This window comes from Coregonus clupeaformis, chromosome 39 (assembly GCF_020615455.1).
Source record: "Coregonus clupeaformis isolate EN_2021a chromosome 39, ASM2061545v1, whole genome shotgun sequence".
In the NCBI taxonomy this organism is placed as follows: Eukaryota; Metazoa; Chordata; class Actinopteri; order Salmoniformes; family Salmonidae; genus Coregonus; species Coregonus clupeaformis.
In genome coordinates, this window is record NC_059230.1 from 6,289,259 (window position 1) to 6,308,542 (window position 19,284).

A 19,284-nucleotide genomic window follows, 5' to 3' on the forward strand; every position below is an offset into this window, starting at 1 on the left:
GTACTTTAACTATTTGCACATTGTTACAACACTGTATATAGACATAATATGACATTTGAAATGTCTTTATTCTTTTGGAACTTCTGAGTGTAATGTTTACTGTTAATATTTATTGTTTATTTCACTTTTGTTTACTATCTACTTCACTTGCTTTGGCAATGTTAACATACGTTTCCCATGCCAATAAAGCCCTTAAAATTGACATTGAATTGAGAGAGAGAGAGAGAGAGAGAGAGAGAGAGAGAGAGAAAGAGAGAGAAGAGAGAGAGCGAGAGCAAGAGAGAGAGAGAGAGAGAGAGAGAGAGAGAGAGAGAGAGAGAGAGAGAGAGAAAGAGAGAAGGTCTCAGGTATCTCTATGTGTAGGTGAGGTGTGTAGGTTCATACCGTACATGGTAATGGTGTGGTGTAGCAGTACAGTGTGAACACTTCACACTGAAACCTCACTATTAGCATAACATCTAGTGGAGGAGTGACCAGGTTCATAACAGCGTAGATTATGAGTAGAACTGATGAAGCCATGGGCCGGTGGTGCACACTGACCTTACCGCTCTGGTCCTCGACGGACGACGTGGTGGTTTCTCAACCTTTGGCCTTTTAACACAGATTCAGAAAGACTCTCAGAGTAGGAGTGTTGATCTAGGATCAGTTTGGCCTTTTAGATCATAATGAGTAAGATTATATGACTGAGACCTGGTCCTAGATCAGCGCACCTGCTCTGAGACGCTTGATACACATGGCCCTGGGTAACTGGGGGATCCAGACCATTAGTAATGTTAAACGTTTTGTAAATAAAGTAGACTTTCATCAAACTGTAGATCCTAAAAACAATTGAACGGTGTGATGCACAGACGCTGAGGCGGAAAAACCAGAGGATGAAACTGTTAAAAGGAAGAGAAGAAGAGAGTGTGGGGGCAATTCTCTACTTATCTCAGATAAATAGAGAATGTACAGAGGAGGGGGAAAGACTTGAACACAACTTTTTTCTCTCTTTTGTTTCTCATCCCGCCATCACTAAGAAAATAAGTGATAAAAAGAGTGACGGAAAGAAAAAAGGAGAGGTGTGATCAATATTATCTTTACGGTTATTGTAACTCACTTGTATTAATAGTGTTGTAATTAAAGATCCATTGCATTACAGCATGAGACTCGGGGCTTCACCGGCACGGACAATACAGTGCCATTTTGATTGTTTTATTTGATTGTGTCTCTATTCTCGAGCTAGGCTTTAATAATAAATAATAATATGCCATTTAGCAGACACTTTTATCCAAAGCGACTTACAGTCATGTGTGCATACATTTTTACATATGGGTGGTCCCAGGGGATCGAACCCACTACCCTGGCGTTACAAGCGCCGTGCTCTACCAATTGAGCTACAGAGGACCACAAGAAACAACTGTGAGAGAGGGAAATAAATTATTCGTATTGTGTTTAATCTAGAACGTTCTGTGGCTTTCCACACAGTATGAACTGTGTGTAGGACCATTACGATCCAAACTAACAGAATCCATGCACAGGTGACCAAAGCTAAAGCTGAAACTATATTTTTGGTTGTACATTTCTCATTACTTTTTATAATTTCAGCGAATAAATATATATATACTTCATATTAATGTTGTCCGAGTCCAATGCTTACCAGATACAATTAACAGATAACGCATTATATTTTACATCAACATATTGTCTTTTGGAAATTTGAATTTTATCTCATTACATAAAATATTATTTTTCATCCTCAGTGCAGATTGGATTTAATTCCTAAATCACTAATGAACTGAAGGTCACAAGGTCACGGTGATGGTAAAGGCTACAGAATAGTCTACGCAGAAATATAATATACTTGCCTTAATTAAGTAGTGGTTCAATTATTCTAAAATCATAGTGGAATGTGTTGTTTGATCGGTCACTGCTAATAACAGTTTATTACACAGATAAATAAAAAGTATTGATTAGTGAAAAGGGTACTTACTCTCGGCTCGGGCGCTGGTCAAGGTTTGAACAGGTTCTCAGACGACAACTGAATATGGGAGAAAAGTACGAAATATTTTTTTAATATTATCAAACAATTTTAATATGCATTTTTCAACCTGTGCATCGTTGGGAGAATAGCATCCCTACACTGCACCTGAAAATAAGAATGTTTAAAATCGACAACAACAGGTTGCTGCTCTGACATAAGGACTGGAATTGTGCAAGTTAAATTAAATTAATTTGTGAATTTTGAGGGATAATTTTTCAGAGTTTTGCCCAACACCTAAAACATGGCTTTATATACCAACACCTGCCTCACTGCACACAATGAAAACAACATAATCAAGACGGAACATAAATTGGACACAGACAGAAATACTACTTTCAAACCAATATTATGAGGCAATAATGGAACAAACAGCACCAACGGCATTACAACAGAACTACGGGGGAGAGTCCAGCATGGACACCCGTAATATCAGACTACGGTCAGAATCACCAGATGATTTATTGATAAATCATATATCCATACTAGACTACCCTGGGGATCTGTACCCCTGGGGATCTGTACCCCTGGGGATCTGTACCCCTGGGGATCTGTACCCCTGGGGATCTGTACTCTGGGGATCTGTACCCTGGGGACATGTAGGGTATCATAGATAAACGTAGGTAGGTAAATCATTTTGACTGCAGTACTTTTTTTCATTACGTCTTGTTACGATTTGGCTGCAAGGCCTTTTTACGAGATAACTTAAATCTCCATTTAATCAACAACAAAAAAACGTCCTTTTTAAATCCTTTTGTCTGTGTTTTTCCAAAGTTATATGTGTGAAATGAACTGTTTTGGCTTTAGATCAAAACAGAACAAGGCAGGTTGCCGCCAGCACCACATCTCTGTTTGTGTCTGACTATGAGACTAGCTACAATACAATATACTTTCCATTTACATTCTAGTCATCTAGCAGACGCTCTTAGCTAGTTGAGACAACCACATCTCAGTGATAGTCAGTACATGTTTTCAGCACTTGCAACCCTCCATTCACACGTTAATATAACGTCTCAACAACGTTAATATAACCTCTCAACAACGTTAATATAACCTCTCAACAACGTCAATATAACGTCTCAACAACACTAAGAAGATAAGAACACAAAGACATGCAGACTTACCGTTCATCCTTTCATCATATGATCACATCAATGGCAACACACTGTACATGTGGCATCGCTCTAGTGCATGTGTGTTGTGAGTGTGTCTGTGTGTGGTGCGTGTGTGTGTGTGAGTGTGAGAGTGAGAGAGAGAATGGGAGAGCGAGAGAGAGGGAGAGAGCGAGAGAGAGAGTCATAAGAGCGGTGGTGGGCCGCTGTCGCTCTGCCGAAACCTCGGATCTCACCTCTGTGTGTGTGTGTTCTCTGATCTCTCACACACCTCGTCATCCTGGAAACAAGATGACATTAACACACCACAGAGCAGTGGCCCAGACCTTGAACACAGCTCTCTCTCTCTCTCTCTCTCTGTCTCTGTCTCTCTCCTCTGTTTTTCTGTGACCTTTATGTATAAAATCGTTTTTCTTTAAATAGTCTTACTCTTTAAAAAATACTCTAATTTGAAGTAGTTTATATACCTCTTAACAGTAGGCCTAATGGTGAAATATATCTCAATAAGTCACAAGACTAACTCCAAATATCAAAACAACTTTAGAAGCACTTCGACAGTGAATCTTTTAGTCTAAGACGATGGTGATGGATGATGATGAGGATGCTGCTGCTACTGATAGTGATGATGATGATGATGATGATGATGATGAAGATGATGGTATTTGATGTGTACATGTGTCACAGTAAGACCGAGAAGCTGTCAATGACTGTGCACCGCTCAGGGAGTGTTTGGTTTGGTTTCGTACCGACGGGGACAGGGACGGGGACTGGGACACGGTGTGTATGTGGGGGTGTTTGGTTCGTGGAATTCACCTCGGCGGCAAGCTATTCTCTCAGACAGCAGTCATAGAGACAAAATACTTAAAGCTGCAACATGTACATTTTTGGCCGACCCGACCAAATCCACATAGAAAAGTGAGTTATAGATCTGTCATTCTCGTTGAAAGCAAGTCTAAGAAGCTGTAGATCTGTTCTATGTGCGCTATTTCTATGCTTCCCGTTCTTAAGTTTAGTTTTTGCATCTTTTACTTTCGGTTTTGTACACAAGCTTCAAACAGTTGAAAATCGCATATTTTTGGTTATGAAAATGGTACAATGATTCTCTACACTATACTTGCTTGTTTTGTCACAAACTGAAATTAGGCGAACTATTAGAATTTGAGCAACCAGGAAATGGCGGAGTGATTTCTGCATAGTGCATCTTTAAAAGTTGTATATTAATGGATTTAAAGTTGATATGTTAATGGTTTTAAAGTTGAAAGTATACGGCATTTTATCCCGACTTGTCATGCGTGCATACCACAGGAGGTTGGTGGTACCTTAATTGGGGAGGACGGGGTCGTGGTGATGGCTGGAGTGGAAAATAGGTGGACTGGTACCAGGTCTGCAGAGTGGCGCAGTGGTCTAAGGCACTGCATCGCAGTGCTAGCTGTGCCACTAGAGATCCTGGTTCAAATCCAGGCTCTGCCGTAGCTGGCCGCGACCGGGAGACCCATGGGACGGTGCACAATTGGTCCAGGGTAGGGGAGGGAATGGCCGGCAGGGATGTAGCTTAGTTGGTAGAGCATGGTGTTTGCAACACCAGGGTTGTGGGTTTGATTCCCACGGGGGGCCAGTATTAAAAAATAAGCATGCACTCACTAACTGTAAGTCACTCTGGATAAGAGCGTCTGCTAAATGACTAAAATGTACCAAAGACATTGGTTTCCATGGTTTCATGCCATGCCATGCCATGCCATGCCATTCCATTCCATTCGCTCTGTTCCGGTCATTATTATGAGCCGTCCTCCCCCCTCAGCAGCTTCCTGTGGGGTGCCTGAGCGGCAATCAAACCCTCGACCCTTGGCATTGCAAGTGCCTTGCTCTAGGGCCTAAGAAGAGACAGTAGAGGCCCCCAAGGTCACCTTCACTGAAAGGGACACAGAGACGGCCATTTGTACATTTTAGGCTGATTTCCAGAGCACCTTTGTCAAATCTAAGACTATCGATTTCAACCATGTTGGGGAGTAGTGAACTACATGTAGTTTAACTAGTAAGTTAACTACATTTTGCAGTGGCTTGATGGTAGCTGAACTAAATTCAGATATTGGTAGTGTTTTCAGCAGCTAATTTAGCCATGTAGCTAACTACTGGAACTACACACAACTTTTTCTTATTATTATTATTGCAAAAAACAATAAGAAAATATGGGTAGAAGGATTACTGTTATACTATTCCAGGTATTCCTTAAAGAGGGTTTCAAGTGTCTAGATAGATAGAGGTTGAATTACAATGAATAAGATATAGCCCACAAAAGAATTCCCCAACCTCACAGCATTATCATTATGATGAAGATTAAAATAATTGTAAAATTCTGAACAATATTACATAATTTAGGTTATCAAAAGTCTTCAAGACAAGATAGGAATGGATTTTTTTTTATTTCTTTTTTTTAAACCCATCACATGATTGAAGTTCATCATTAATTAATTTATATGATAATGAATAGATTGGATGTAAAGTCATTTAGGGGGTAACCCTAATCCTGGTAACCGTGGTAAATTGGGGTTGTCGAACGGTAACATAAACCACAGGTTGACGGGCCTTTGCCTAAGTGTGGCTTTGGGACATTTCTCACACACATAGCACTACATGTGCCAGCACTGAACACACACACACACACACGACTGAATCTACGGGACTGAACACACACACACACACGACTGAATCTACGTGACTGAACACACACACACACGACTGAATCTACGTGACTGAACACACACACACACACGACTGAATCTACGTGACTGAACACACACACACACACACGACTGAATCTATGTGACTGAACACACACACACACACACGACTGAATCTACGTGACTGAACACACACACACACACACAACTGAATCTACGTGACTGAACACACACACACACACACGACTGAATCTACGTGACTGAACACACACACACACACACGACTGAATCTACGTGACTGAACACACACACACACACACACACGACTGAATCTACGTGACTGAACACACACACACACGACTGAATCTACGTGACTGAACAACACGACTGAATCTACGTGGACACACACACACACACACGACTGAATCTACGTGACTGAACACACACACACACACACGACTGAATCTATGTGACTGAACACACACACACACACACGACTGAATCTACGGGACTGAACACACACACGACTGAATCTACGGGACTGAACACACACACACACGACTGAATCTACGTGACTGAACACACACACGACTGAATCTACGTGACTGAACACACACACACACACGACTGAATCTACGTGACTGAACACACACACACACACACACGACTGAATCTACGTGACTGAACACACACACACACGACTGAATCTACGTGATTGAACACACACACATGCTACTGCGGGTAAAAGCCCGTTTCAAGTATCAAGTTATGTCACGTGCACAAGTACAGTGAAATGCCTTTCTTTCCAGCTCCAAACCCAACAACGCAGTAATCAATATCAATGTAGTACGTTTTCTACATGTGTACAATGCAACAAAAAAAATGAAATATGGTTTAAGATGTGTGTGGCCATTACAATATAATAAAGAGTCAATGATATTTGGGGCGTAGACTAGTAGTCATCAAACAACGTGTCAAAGGTCAACTTCACCATTTGAAGAAACGCAGCAAGTTCATGAGTTTACAGCAGCAAATCAATGGATTTAGGAGCAACTTTGGGTTCGGCAGCCCGATGATAGCATGAAATGAAATGTTCTCGCCAACATAAAGAAAAGAAAAAGCTGAGAAAAATGTACAAAATGGCTCATCAACCAAAATGTGTTATACTATTTGCCGGAGTCCCACTCGACCACAACTCTCCATCGCATGTACCATCCAGATGTAACCTTACATCTCTAGATGCAATACCTTCTTGCAGCACATTCTAGTTTAGATTTCCCGAAGCTGCTGTAGGATCCATTCAGACTCATGTGGCCAAGAGAGCGAGGCATATGCAATGTATCAGTAGTTCTCTTAGTCATCGTCTTACCATTGTTACATCAACCTTTGCCTACGTGTGGTTTTGGGAAAGTTCTCGTCACTACATGCGCCAGCACTGAACACACACACACACTACTGCATGAAACACATTCGACTTGACATAGCGCACAAAAAAAATACCCCCAAACTGTCATAAATGAGTAAGAGTAAAGATTCCTGAATAGAAAATGAATGAAGTAAAAGTGTCTCACGGTAAAATACTACTTAAGTAAATGTAAAATCAAATACTTTTACTCAAGTGTCAAAAGTAAAAAGCGTAAATCAGTTCACATTCCTTACATTAGGCAAACCAGACAGCACCATTTTCTTGTTTTTAATTTATGGCAAGCCAGGGGCACAGTTGAAATGTAACGAGTACTTTTGGGTGTCAGGGGAAATGTATGGAGTAAAAAGTACATTATTTTCTTCAGGAATGTAGTGAAGTAAAATTAGTCAAAAATGTAAATATTATAGTAGATACCCCCAAAAATATGTTTTTAAAAAAAGTACTTTACACCACTGCAGGAGACTGAACACTCAAATCCTTACAGTGGTAACTAACAACCATCTTGGCTGTGGGTAGTCACCTGTGTCAAGGGGGGGGGATTTAATAGGGTCATGAGATCCTTTCTCTTTCTGACATACTTAATCACACCTGTAACGCTCCTGTGCCTGCAAGGCTTAACGGTAAGCGTGTGGCATTTGGCCAACGTCTCACACACACAGAACAAAGCAAAGGCATACACATATGAAACACACTTTATTCAAATCACATTTTATTTGTCACATTCGCCGAATAAAACAGGTGTAGACCTTACAGTGAAACGCTTACTTACAAGCCCTTAACCAACAATGCATTTTTAAGAAAGAATACCCTAAAAAATAAAATAAAAAGTAACAAATAATTAAAGAGCAGCAGTAAAAATAACAATAGTAAAATAAATCTAATAAATTCTGTGTAGAGGGAGAGCGACAGAAACAGAGTCGATGTTTGTCAACAGGCAATATTACACAGGACATTTATTTAACTCGGTTCAACTTTGAGTCAGAACAACTTCAAGCTGGAGTCCGTAGCTTTCTCCAACACTATGACAGTTCTATTCTCTGGAACACTGATTATTCAAAAATCAACCGTTTTCACATTCAAATTCAAACTCCAACGTTTCATAAATAACAGAACTAAAAAGTTCCTTTTAAAAGTTTTTCTAAACAATGGCAAACAAAAACATTTTGATCAGATCTTATCACCTTTTTTTTTTTGTTTTGTTGCACCGGCTAAAACTTCTGTTCGTACAGCTTCTGCTAGATGTCTGTGGTCTAAAAACATCCTTACTGCATTCTCCCTCTGCTCGCGGTCTAAAAGTTCAGTTTATCCGTTTCTTATTCTGGCCTGTTCTAGTCCTGGTGTCCTCCTAAGCGAAGGGGAAGGTCAGCAGAACAGCCTGTCCCTGGTCCCAGCAGCAGTTCATCCAGCGAGACAGAGCTGTCTGCAGCCAGGCTCTCAGGGTCTGTACTCAGCTTGACTTTAGCCCGCTCCGGGAGACCCAGGTCTGGGAAGAGGAGGAGGGAATCCTGTCAGTATTGTAACGTATAGCTTGACGATGTTTTTAAATCATGTTGTTTCTGTGAGCTTTTATTGATTTTCACGACACACTCACGTCTCATTCGGAAAATATAAAATATATTGGAAAAAACAAGGATATTCAAATGAAATAAAAAAAATACCTGGGTCGTTGAGGACCATGGATAGGGTGGTGATGAGGGATGAGGAGGAGGTGTGGAGGGGGAAGTAGTCCCCGTGAAGGAGGGAACGTTCTTCACCCCTCAGGTCAGAGAGGGTCTTAAACCACGAACGACAGGTCAGACGATGAGTCTTCTGGGCCTGGAGAGGAGAGAGACCAACAATACTGGGTGATATAAAATTGGCTGTTGGAGGGTTTGAATCCTAATCTGCCCTTTGGTGGATACATGTTGACTGAAGTCCACTAGACCAACATAGCTACTGTAGTAGGTCAAAGCTGTGTGCTGGAAAACCTTGGTAGTGCATTAGAATGTCAGTTTTTTTACTAGCCAAACTTCTCAGTTAAAACATTTGACTAAATATGAATAAAACAACACGTATAGTACCAGAGAGCAGTAGAACCAGTCTGTACCTTGGCAGCTCCTTCAGTAGCAGCCTCAGTGTGGAGCCAACTATCCCCATCTCATCTCCATAGTTGAAGACAGGAGTTCCAAGGCAGAGTAAACAGCAGTAGCTGGGATGAGAATAAATACTTGATTACCCATCCAGGGGAAATTGATTTTGTCAATCATCCGCAAGTACACCTTCACGCTTGCAGGAAGGATTTCCTGTACCTGGTAGAGCCGCACCAGCTCTGGTTTCTCCACCAGCTCTAGCCAGGTGGTTCCCCCTGGTCCCTCCTAGTCCCCAGGCTAGAGAGCTCTGTTTCTGGGTAGAGATCAGATCCTGGATGGACATGGGCTCTCTGGATACCTGGAGGATGAGATGGTTAGGTTTATGTTGAGGTTTAAGATTTTGGTACATGTGTTGGGGAGTGTGTGTCTTTTCATATTGTCTTTCGTCATATCATTATGGTTAGCTTGGTAATTCAGATGTGTGTGTGTGTGTGTGTGTGTGTGGCTGTCTGTGTGTGTGGCTGTCTGTGTGTGTGTGTGTGTGTGTGTGTGTGTGTGTGTGTGGCTGTCTGTGTGTGTGTGTGTGTGTGTGTGTGTGTGTGTGTGTGTGTGTGTGTGTGTGTGTGTGTGTGTGTGTGTCTGTGTGTGTGTGTGTGTGTGTGTGTGTGTGTGTGTGTGTGTGTGTGTAGGGCCATTTTAGCAAATCATCCTCCTCCTCTTCCTGGTCTTCTTCGTCAGTGTTTACCTGAGTCTCCAGGGGTCGTGAGGACATCGGACAACAGCAGGTCCACACCAGAGGAGTTGAGAGACAGCAGAGGAGTCCAGTCCATCTACCACTCCTATCAGAGCTCTGGAGGAAGAGGAGGAGTTTAGAACAGACCATCTACCACTCCTATCAGAGCTCTGGAGGAAGAGGAGGAGTTTAGAACAGACCATCTACCACTCCTATCAGAGCTCTGGAGGAAGAGGAGGAGTTTAGAACAGACCATCTACCACTCCTATCAGAGCTCTGGAGGAAGAGGAGGAGTTTAGAACAGACCATCTACCACTCCTATCAGAGCTCTGGAGGAAGAGGAGGAGTTTAGAACAGACCATCTACCACTCCTATCAGAGCTCTGGAGGAAGAGGAGGAGTTTAGAACAGACCATCTACCACTCCTATCAGAGCTCTGGAGGAAGAGGAGGAGTTTAGAACATGTTCAATATTACTCTCAATGGACAATCTCTATTGAAAGTACATTTTAGTACAGGACTAAGCTCAATCTGTGTCCAGCAAACCGGCCCAAAGAGTCAAGAGTCGGAGTGCCGATCTAGGATCATAATAAGATCACATGATCATAATAAGATCACATGACAGGAGGGACCTGCTCCTGGATCAGCACTACTACTCTGAGACGCTTCATGAACAGACCCGACTACCACAGTACCCCTAACTGGCCAAGGGAGGGCACTACTCTGTATTAGCCAGACAGACTGCATGCGTTTCCCCCTTTCCCTGGGTTCCCCAGACTTTATTGAGCCCTGATCCAACTAAAGCCTTCTGATTTCCGACTACACTGATCAAAACAACGTGTCAACTGAGCCACGACCCAGGCATTAAAGCCAGGTTCTGACCATCAGAGCAGATGAGTCAAGGAGAGGAAAAGTACTTTATAGACTATTGAGATGCAGCCGTAAGCCTTGCAGCCTCCCGGCAGCTACCTACTCACAGTGTCTGTGTTAGGGCGGCTTGTCTGTGTTAGGGCGGCTTGTCTGTGTTAGGGTGGCTTGTCTGTGTTAGGGTGGCTTGTCTGTGTTAGGGCGGCTTGTCTGTGTTAGGGCGGCTTGTCTGTGTTAGGGTGGCTTGTCTGTGTTAGGGCGGCTTGTCTGTGTTAGGGCGGCTTGTCTGTGTTAGGGTGGCTTGTCTGTGTTAGGGTGGCTTGTCTGTGTTAGGGCGGCTTGTCTGTGTTAGGGTGGCTTGTCTGTGTTAGGGTGGCTTGTCTGTGTTAGGGCGGCTTGTCTGTGTTAGGGCGGCTTGTCTGTGTTAGGGCGGCTTGTCTGTGTTAGGGCGGCTTGTCTGTGTTAGGGCGGCTTGTCTGTGTTAGGGCGGCTTGTCTGTGTTAGGGTGGCTTTAAACCAATGCCCATGATGAGTAGCTGTGTTTTTTACGCATCTGTTTGTCTGGTTTGAAAAGAGCCTTTATACACTCGCTGCAACTTTTCCGTGTTTGACCTCCAGTTACGCTTTTGACATCTATTTCCTGTTTGACCTAAAGTTACCTCTTCTTCACATCTTTGTTCTGTCCTGTTGACATCTATTTCCTGTTTGACCTAAAGTTACCTCTTCTTCACATCTTTGTTCTGTCCTGTTGACATCTATTTCCTGTCTGACCTAAAGTTACCTCTTCTTCACATCTTTGTTCTGTCCTGTTGCCCTGGAAGACGCCCTGGACCTTGTACCAATCAGGAGAGGAGCTGGCAGCAGCGAGGCCGGACACCTGCACGCCATCTACACCCATACCCAGCCAGTGTTTAGCAGCAGACTGGAGAATTAATGAATAATTGTATTAGACACATTTCACATACAGAGTTGCCTCAGCCATTAGAGTAGGGTGGTTAATATACTAACAGACCAGTCACACAGAGTGAGAGAAGCCATTATGAAGGGTATTCATTTAAACGGAGAGGCACACTGGAGGACAGAGATAAACTATTAAGAAGGGTATTCAAAATGGCACAGATCACTTTCTCTCACACGCAGATTGTCCAGTACTTCAGGCAGGCGGTCAGGACCGAACCAGGGGTCAGCTCCAGGGTTAGGGGTCAGGTTCAACACCACCGAGATACCTGACAGACAGAAATAAAAGTGCTGCAGTCAGGAGAGAGATCATTATTGGGAGCTCAGGTATTTTAAGGGTTTATAAAAACCCAAGATTCATTATTACACTATAATATTTACTGTTGTCAGCTGAATAGGACAAACAGCCAGGCCTCAGATCAGAGACCGGCAGCTCAAACAACCACACCTTGTGCAGAGCAGGTTTGTGTCCCAGTCACTCACCCTTCTTGTGGGCCTTGTCCAGCAGAGCCAGCAGGTCCTGGTCAGTTCCTACCCGAGGGTCCATGGAGACCAGGTCTAGTGTGTCTGCCTGGTCCTGCAGCACAGTGTGGAGAGGCCCCAGAACCAGGCCCTTCACCTTCAACTGGTTCAGACTGTCTAATACTTCCACTACACCTGGAGAGAGGGGGGAGGAGAGAGAGAGAAAGGGAGAGATAGAAGTGAATCCTTCTGCACAGACAAGGCCCTTCACCACAACCATGTACAGGTCAGAAGGTGATAGGATGGGGGGAGGGGCCAGTGGAAAGGGGAGGGGCCAGTGGAAAGGACAGGGGAGGGGACAGTAGAAAGGGGAGGGGACAGGGGAAAGGGGAGGGGACAGGGGAAAGGGGGAGGGGACAGGGGAAAGGACAGGGGAAGGGACAGGGGAGGGGACAGTGGAAAGGGGAGGGGACAGTGTAAGAGGGGAGGGGACAGTGTAAGAGGGGAGGGGACAGTGGAAAGGAGAGGGGACAGTGGAAGAGGGGAGGGGACAGTGTAAGAGGGGAGGGGACAGTGTAAGAGGGGAGGGGACAGTGGAAAGGAGAGGGGACAGTGGAAGAAGGGAGGGGACAGTGTAAGAGGGGAGGGGACAGTGTAAGAGGGGAGGGGACAGTGGAAAGGAGAGGGGACAGTGGAAGAGGGGAGGGGACAGTGTAAGAGGGGAGGGGACAGTGTAAGAGGGGAGGGGACAGTGGAAAGGAGAGGGGACAGTGGAAGAGGGGAGGGGACAGTGTAAGAGGGGAGGGGACAGTGGAAGAGGAGAGGAGACAGTGGAAAGGAGAGGGGACAGTGGAAGAGGGGAGGGGACAGTGTAAGAGGGGAGGGGACAGTGTAAGAGGGGAGGGGACAGTGTAAGAGGGGAGGGGACAGTGGAAAGGAGAGGGGACAGTGGAAGAGGGGAGGGGACAGTGTAAGAGGGGAGGGGACAGTGGAAGAGGAGAGGAGACAGTGGAAAGGAGAGGGGACAGTGGAAGAGGGGAGGGGACAGTGTAAGAGGGGAGGGGACAGTGTAAGAGGGGAGGGGACAGTGTAAGAGGGGAGGGGACAGTGGAAAGGAGAGGGGACAGTGGAAGAGGGGAGGGGACAGTGTAAGAGGGGAGGGGACAGTGTAAGAGGGGAGGGGACAGTGTAAGAGGGGAGGGGACAGTGGAAAGGAGAGGGGACAGTGGAAGAGGGGAGGGGACAGTGTAAGAGGGGAGGGGACAGTGGAAGAGGAGAGGAGACAGTGGAAAGGAGAGGGGACAGTGGAAGAGGGGAGGGGACAGTGTAAGAGGGGAGGGGACAGTGGAAAGGAGAGGGGACAGTGGAAAGGAGAGGGGACAGTGGAAGAGGGGAGGGGACAGTGGAAAGGAGAGGGGACAGTGGAAAGGAGAGGGGACATTGGAAAGGGGGGTGAGAGGTGATAAGAAAGGAGGAAGAGAACAGATAGAAAAGAGGAGTAGTGTGCTTCAGTGAGCAGGTACTGACTCAGAGCAAGTGTGTGTGAATCTTTCCTTCAGTCCCGGTGTGTGAAGGGAAAACAAGGCCAGTCAGGTGTTTTAACGGGAAAAATGGTCTAGAATCAGTTTACTGTTAGCCAAAACGGCACGTGAAAACTGAAAGAGATAGAAATGGGCCCTCGTGTCCTACAATCAACTTACAAAAGACTCACATTTGTTGACAATTTATCAGACGCTCTTATCCAGAGTGACTTACAGGAGCAATTAGGGTTAAGTGCCTTGCTCAGGGGCACAGACAGATTTTTCACCTAGTCAGCTCGCGGATTCGAACCAGCAAACTTTTGAAACTGAAATTATGACAAGTCTGTTTTTTGTTTTTGTTTTTTTTAACAGAAAATGACGTTTTTCGGGGGGGGGTTCTACCATGAACTCTAGTTTGAGTCAGATAGCGGTTAGCGAAGTCAGCAGTTAGTAGGCTGGAGGACAGGCAGCTGAGAGTCACAAGACACTGACTGACTGCCTCATTTAACCACAAGCCTGACAACTCACTCAACCTAGATTCACTTCCTTCAAATCAAGGGTTCTCCTTTCTCATGGCAGACGCTAATAAGATGTTCTTTAAATGTAACGGTATCCTACTACATAATGGGGCAGGGGGACGTCTGTGTGTCTGTATAGAGGACCCTGGTTCCACCAGTATGATCTACTACATTACCCATAATGCTGTGTATGATATCCTGTTTTATCTTAGTAGATATTCCTGAAGCTAATTGTGTCCCATCTCCTCATCAATACCCTCACCTTTGATTCCCTTGTCGTGGTTGAAGGCGCCCAGGTCAGATATCTGATAGAGAGGACCCTGATTCCACCAGTTCATCTCAGGTTCGGGTTTACACCTGGGGGCCTGGACGATGATCACTATGGCTCCAGCCAGCATCCCCACCCAGCCCAGCCAGAACAGCACCAGGAGAACCCAGCGAGTCCTCACCCACCTGGAGGGGAGAAATAAATACATAAATGTTGTCACATAGACCGGATAGGTTCAGTGAAATGTGTTGTTTTACAGCCATAGTAGTATAACGCCCCTGTAGCAAATTATGGTTAAGTGCTTTGGTCAAGGGCACAGCGACAGATATTTCACCTTGTCTACTCGGGTATTCGAACCAGCAACCGTTTGGTTACTGGTCCAACGCTCTAACCGAGTGAAATAAGTTTCAATTGTAGAATATACATAGCTACATTGTAGATTCAGTAATTCTAATTGATTTATAGCAACTTTACGTTTAATTTAGATAGCAATACAGTAAAAAAAAAAGTATAATCCAACAACAACCATCTCTTAACTTACCCTGGTGTGCCAGAAACTTTCATGAGCTCTTCCTTCAACAGCCCGGTAAACTTGACATCCTCATCCGGTACCTTCAGCTTTACGCTCCCGTTCTTCTCAGCCCCCGGTCCGTCGCCGGCCATCGGTAGTTTCTCCTGGTCTAATTCGCTCAACTCAACATCCTTCATATCGATCTCGGTGTCCTTACTCATCTTCGGCACGATTTTGTTTTTAGTCTGTAGAAAAGACAACAGTGTCAAATTCACCTTCAATTAAATGGAAACGTTAGCCTATCCTCCGAATGAAGGATCACCTCTTCGACAAACAGCGACTGGGCTCTTAACTTAAGACGTTAAAAAGTCACACGTTTCCATTTTTGAAGAGGTTTTTCCCGACATCTATAAGGCAGTTTTCCTTTCCTGTTGTGGGGCTATTGTGAAAAGTAGTCTAGTCAATCCAAATCATTCTTATATCGTCGTTATGTATCTTTTGTTAACTAAACAAACTAGCTACCGTTAGTTAGTTAGGCAATAAACCAGCTAGCTAATCAGTTGACGATAATCGCGCAGAAACCAACATTCCACCGGTCCAAACTAACAAAACATCTCAAAAGGTTTTTTGAAAATGTAGCTCAAAAGTGTTAGCTTCTCTCCCAAATGCATAAAAGCAAACGTTTGCCTCATAAAATTACCCGTTAAAAAAAAAAAAAGTAGAGTCAGACTCCGTTGAGTCCGTAAAAGGTGTGTGCCTACTCGCTCTCTCTGTCCTCTCGACGCCCGGAGTGGCTCGCTTGTGGGTGTGCCGCCAGCATGTTCGACTGTGCGTCAACAATTCAGCATAGCAAATTTGTATGAAGGTCTGGTTATTAAAATGGATAAAAAGTTTAATCCATTCTCCATTTCATGAATTTATTCACAGGTAAATAGTAATGTGCTCTAAACCGCTCTGGTGACAAAACAAACGTTGCTGCATTGTTTCCAATCTAGCTATCTAGCCAAATTTACATACTGTATAGCTACCTAACTTCATATTAGCTAGCTATTTTTATGTATTTATCATTGTAAAAAAACAAACTCCAAATGCATTTGTAGGTAGCTAGCGAACAGCCACGGAGGAGGGTGAAAGGAGTGAGAGAGCAGGCTATTCTGGAAAGGGCAGGTACTTTTGTGTAGTTCCCGTCCCTAGAGGTGAGGACGGAGATAACAGTAACATAATATTCAGTGTCGGTCTAATTTGAGCATAATGAAGTCTGTTTCTTGTGATGTTTTCTGTCCTCAGATACAGAGAGCTGCGAAAGCCTGTCTGCAGATGAAGAGGTCCCAATGAAGAGTAGTGGTTCTCAGTCCTGGTGCTGGGGACTCAAGCTTCAAGGGGTATTTATGTATTCATTTGTGACGCTATCCTTGATATGATCCTGCTGTTGTCACATGCTACACATGCATATATCCATGCAATGCTATCAAATCAAATCAAATTGTATTTGTCACATGCGCCAAATACAACAGGTGTTGACCTTACCGTGAAATGCTTACTTACAAGCACTTAACCAACAATGCAGTTCAAGGAATAGAGTTAAGAAAATATTTACTAAATATACGAAGGTTAAAAAATATATTTAAAAAATAACACAATAAAATAACAATAACGAGGCTATATACAGGGGGTACCGGTACCGAGACAATGTGCGGGGGTACAGGTTAGATTTGTTTGTCACGCCCTGACTCTGGGGACTCTTATTTGTTGAGTCAGGGGCGTGATCTTCTATGTAGTATTTTCTATGTGGGTTCTAGTATGGGTATTTCTATGTTGGCCGGTGTGGTTCCCAATCAGAGGCAGCTGTCGCTCGTTGTCTCTGATTGGGGCCCATACTTAGGCAGCCTATTGGCACTGTGTAGTTGTGGGATCTTGTTCTGTGTGAGGTATGTTGTTTGTGTACCTTGGACTTTACGTTTAGTTTGTTGTTTACTCGGTTCAAATAAACATGTATGCATATCACGCTGCGCCTTGGTCTGACCCGTCTATGAACGAACGTGACATTGTTATGAGATGATTTGTTATAAGGGATATTATACTTTAGTAATCCACAATGACCTGGTGATGTAAAAGTCTAATAATTACATTATCTTCCATATTCCTACAGATACCTTGCAACTGGAGATTCCTTCAAAACGATTGCCTACAGTTACCGTGTAGGGCACTGCAAGGTTGGGTGACCAGGGCCATCTGGGACTGCCTCCTGGGGGAATTCAGGCCTGTGTGTGAAGGCTTCCTGTGTCCTGCATAACTTCATGAGGATGGACACGAGGTCCAGGAGGGGATCTGTAGCTCGCCGCCGTGTGCCAGAGGAGAAGTCTGCTGCTCTGCAGGATGTTTCAAGGATGGGGGCCAACAACGCAGCACGGCAGGCAATCTGTGTGCGGGAGATCTTCACCTCCTACTTCTTCGAAGAGGGTGCTGTTCCCTGGCAACACCATAGACTACACTATGCACAACCAAAGGCTCTTTTAAGAGCCATCCACATTGCAATACGAGTATTCTTCCATTTACTTAGCTATGTCAACTGCAGTTATTACATTCCCAGTTTCTCTACCTTTTGATTTCTGCTTCTCAGGTGAGGGTGCTGTTCAGGTAAAGGTGATGTCTGTACAAAAACAAAACAGGCTATTTTAAGAGTCACCCATATTGAGAACAATTAGACACCCTATAACCCACAACTATGCACACGTGTATCAATCTGACTGATGGATTGTGTTGTGCAGTAAGCAGGCTCAGGTGTATATCTGTGGCTCCTTCCACCTTCAAAGAATAGGCCAGAGGACCAACCATGGAGAATAGTAAGACACTTCATTTTTACTATTTATATAACTACACTATATTGTTTGTCCTCGTGTGTCTGTGCTTGTTTTTCAGTATAAAGTACTCTGCAGCCGCTCAGTGTGGACACCAGGTGAGGCCACACACACAGATTCCTGTTGAACTGTGTCTCTTTAACTACCTTATTTTCTCAATAACAGTCTCTCTCCTTCACGTCATCGCTCTACCCCCTTCTCCCTAAATCCTCTAGGTTATATCAGCTGTGTCGGTGAACCCCTCCCGCATCTGAACTGGCTACACAGAGGGCACAGCATGATCAGAGGTGAGAGGTCACTTGGTCGGGTCAACAGGAAGTATTATTAAAGAGATGCTTTACATTGAAATACAGACAGAGATGTAGTAGTCCCAGAGTTAATGATCCAAGGTCAGTTTTTGCATTTCACCTCCTGATGATTATGATGACTGACAGTGTTAGAATAAAAAGGCTTAATCACTCTCTCTCTCTCTCTGTCTCTGTCTCTGTCTCTCTCTCCATCAGTTTCTCGTCTGCAGGTATGTTTTGATGTGAGAGAGGATGCCAACCCCCAGTCCCGTCATCGCCACCTCACCCGCTCTTAAGATAACCTTCGGGCCGACTGGGGGCCCAAGGCCGGTTAGGAGACACCGCTAGAGACACTATTATGGAACTGTGATGAACTGAGAGAACATGAAGTTTAGTAGCACTGTGATTCATTAATCATATGCTGTCTTCCCTAGTAGCACTGTGATTCATTAATCACATGCTGTCTTCCCTAGTAGCACTGTAATTCATTAATCACATGCTGTCTTCCCTAGTAGCACTGTGATTCATTAATCACATGCTGTCTTCCCTAGTAGCACTGTAATTCATTAATCATATGCTGTCTTCCCTAGTAGCACTGTAATTCATTAATCACATGCTGTCTTCCCTAGTAGCACTGTAATTCATTAATCATATGCTGTCTTCCCTAGTAGCACTGTAATTCATTAATCATATGCTGTCTTCCCTAGTAGCACTGTAATTCATTAATCATATGCTGTCTTCCCTAGTAGCACTGTAATTCATTAATCATATGCTGTCTTCCCTAGTAGCACTGTAATTCATTAATCATATGCTGTCTTCCCTAGTAGCACTGTAATTCATTAATCATATGCTGTCTTCCCTAGTAGCACTGTAATTCATTAATCATATGCTGTCTTCCCTAGTAGCACTGTAATTCATTAATCACATGCTGTCTTCCCTAGTAGCACTGTAATTCATTAATCATATGCTGTCTTCCCTAGTAGCACTGTAATTCATTAATCAT

The 19,284-nt window shown here is 44.0% G+C and overlaps 1 protein-coding gene, 1 long non-coding RNA gene and 1 pseudogene across 4 annotated transcripts in view; 1 reads left to right on the forward strand and 2 right to left on the reverse strand.

The window, feature by feature from the left end:
- LOC121554418 overlaps positions 1-3,202 on the reverse strand; it is a 26,503-nt gene extending 23,301 nt beyond the window's left edge. For both annotated transcript variants that reach the window (XM_041868004.2, XM_041868005.2), the window contains exons 1-2: positions 3,142-3,202; positions 1,970-2,017 (exon numbers count right to left, since the gene is read on the reverse strand). The gene's annotated coding sequence lies outside the window, so the exon portion shown is untranslated. The remainder of the gene's footprint in view (positions 1-1,969; positions 2,018-3,141) is intronic.
- A 5,259-nt stretch (positions 3,203-8,461) lies between these two features.
- On the reverse strand, positions 8,462-16,306 carry LOC121554419 (annotated as a pseudogene).
- A 129-nt stretch (positions 16,307-16,435) lies between these two features.
- On the forward strand, positions 16,436-18,739 carry LOC123482871. 2 transcript variants are annotated; one of them, XR_006657960.1, is made up of 4 exons: positions 16,436-16,518; positions 17,286-18,092; positions 18,210-18,281; positions 18,498-18,739. It is a non-coding gene; the product is annotated as an uncharacterized LOC123482871 (long non-coding RNA). The 2 variants fall into 2 exon arrangements; XR_006657961.1 differs by having other exon boundaries at positions 18,512-18,739.
- Positions 18,740-19,284: the final 545 nt, after the last annotated feature.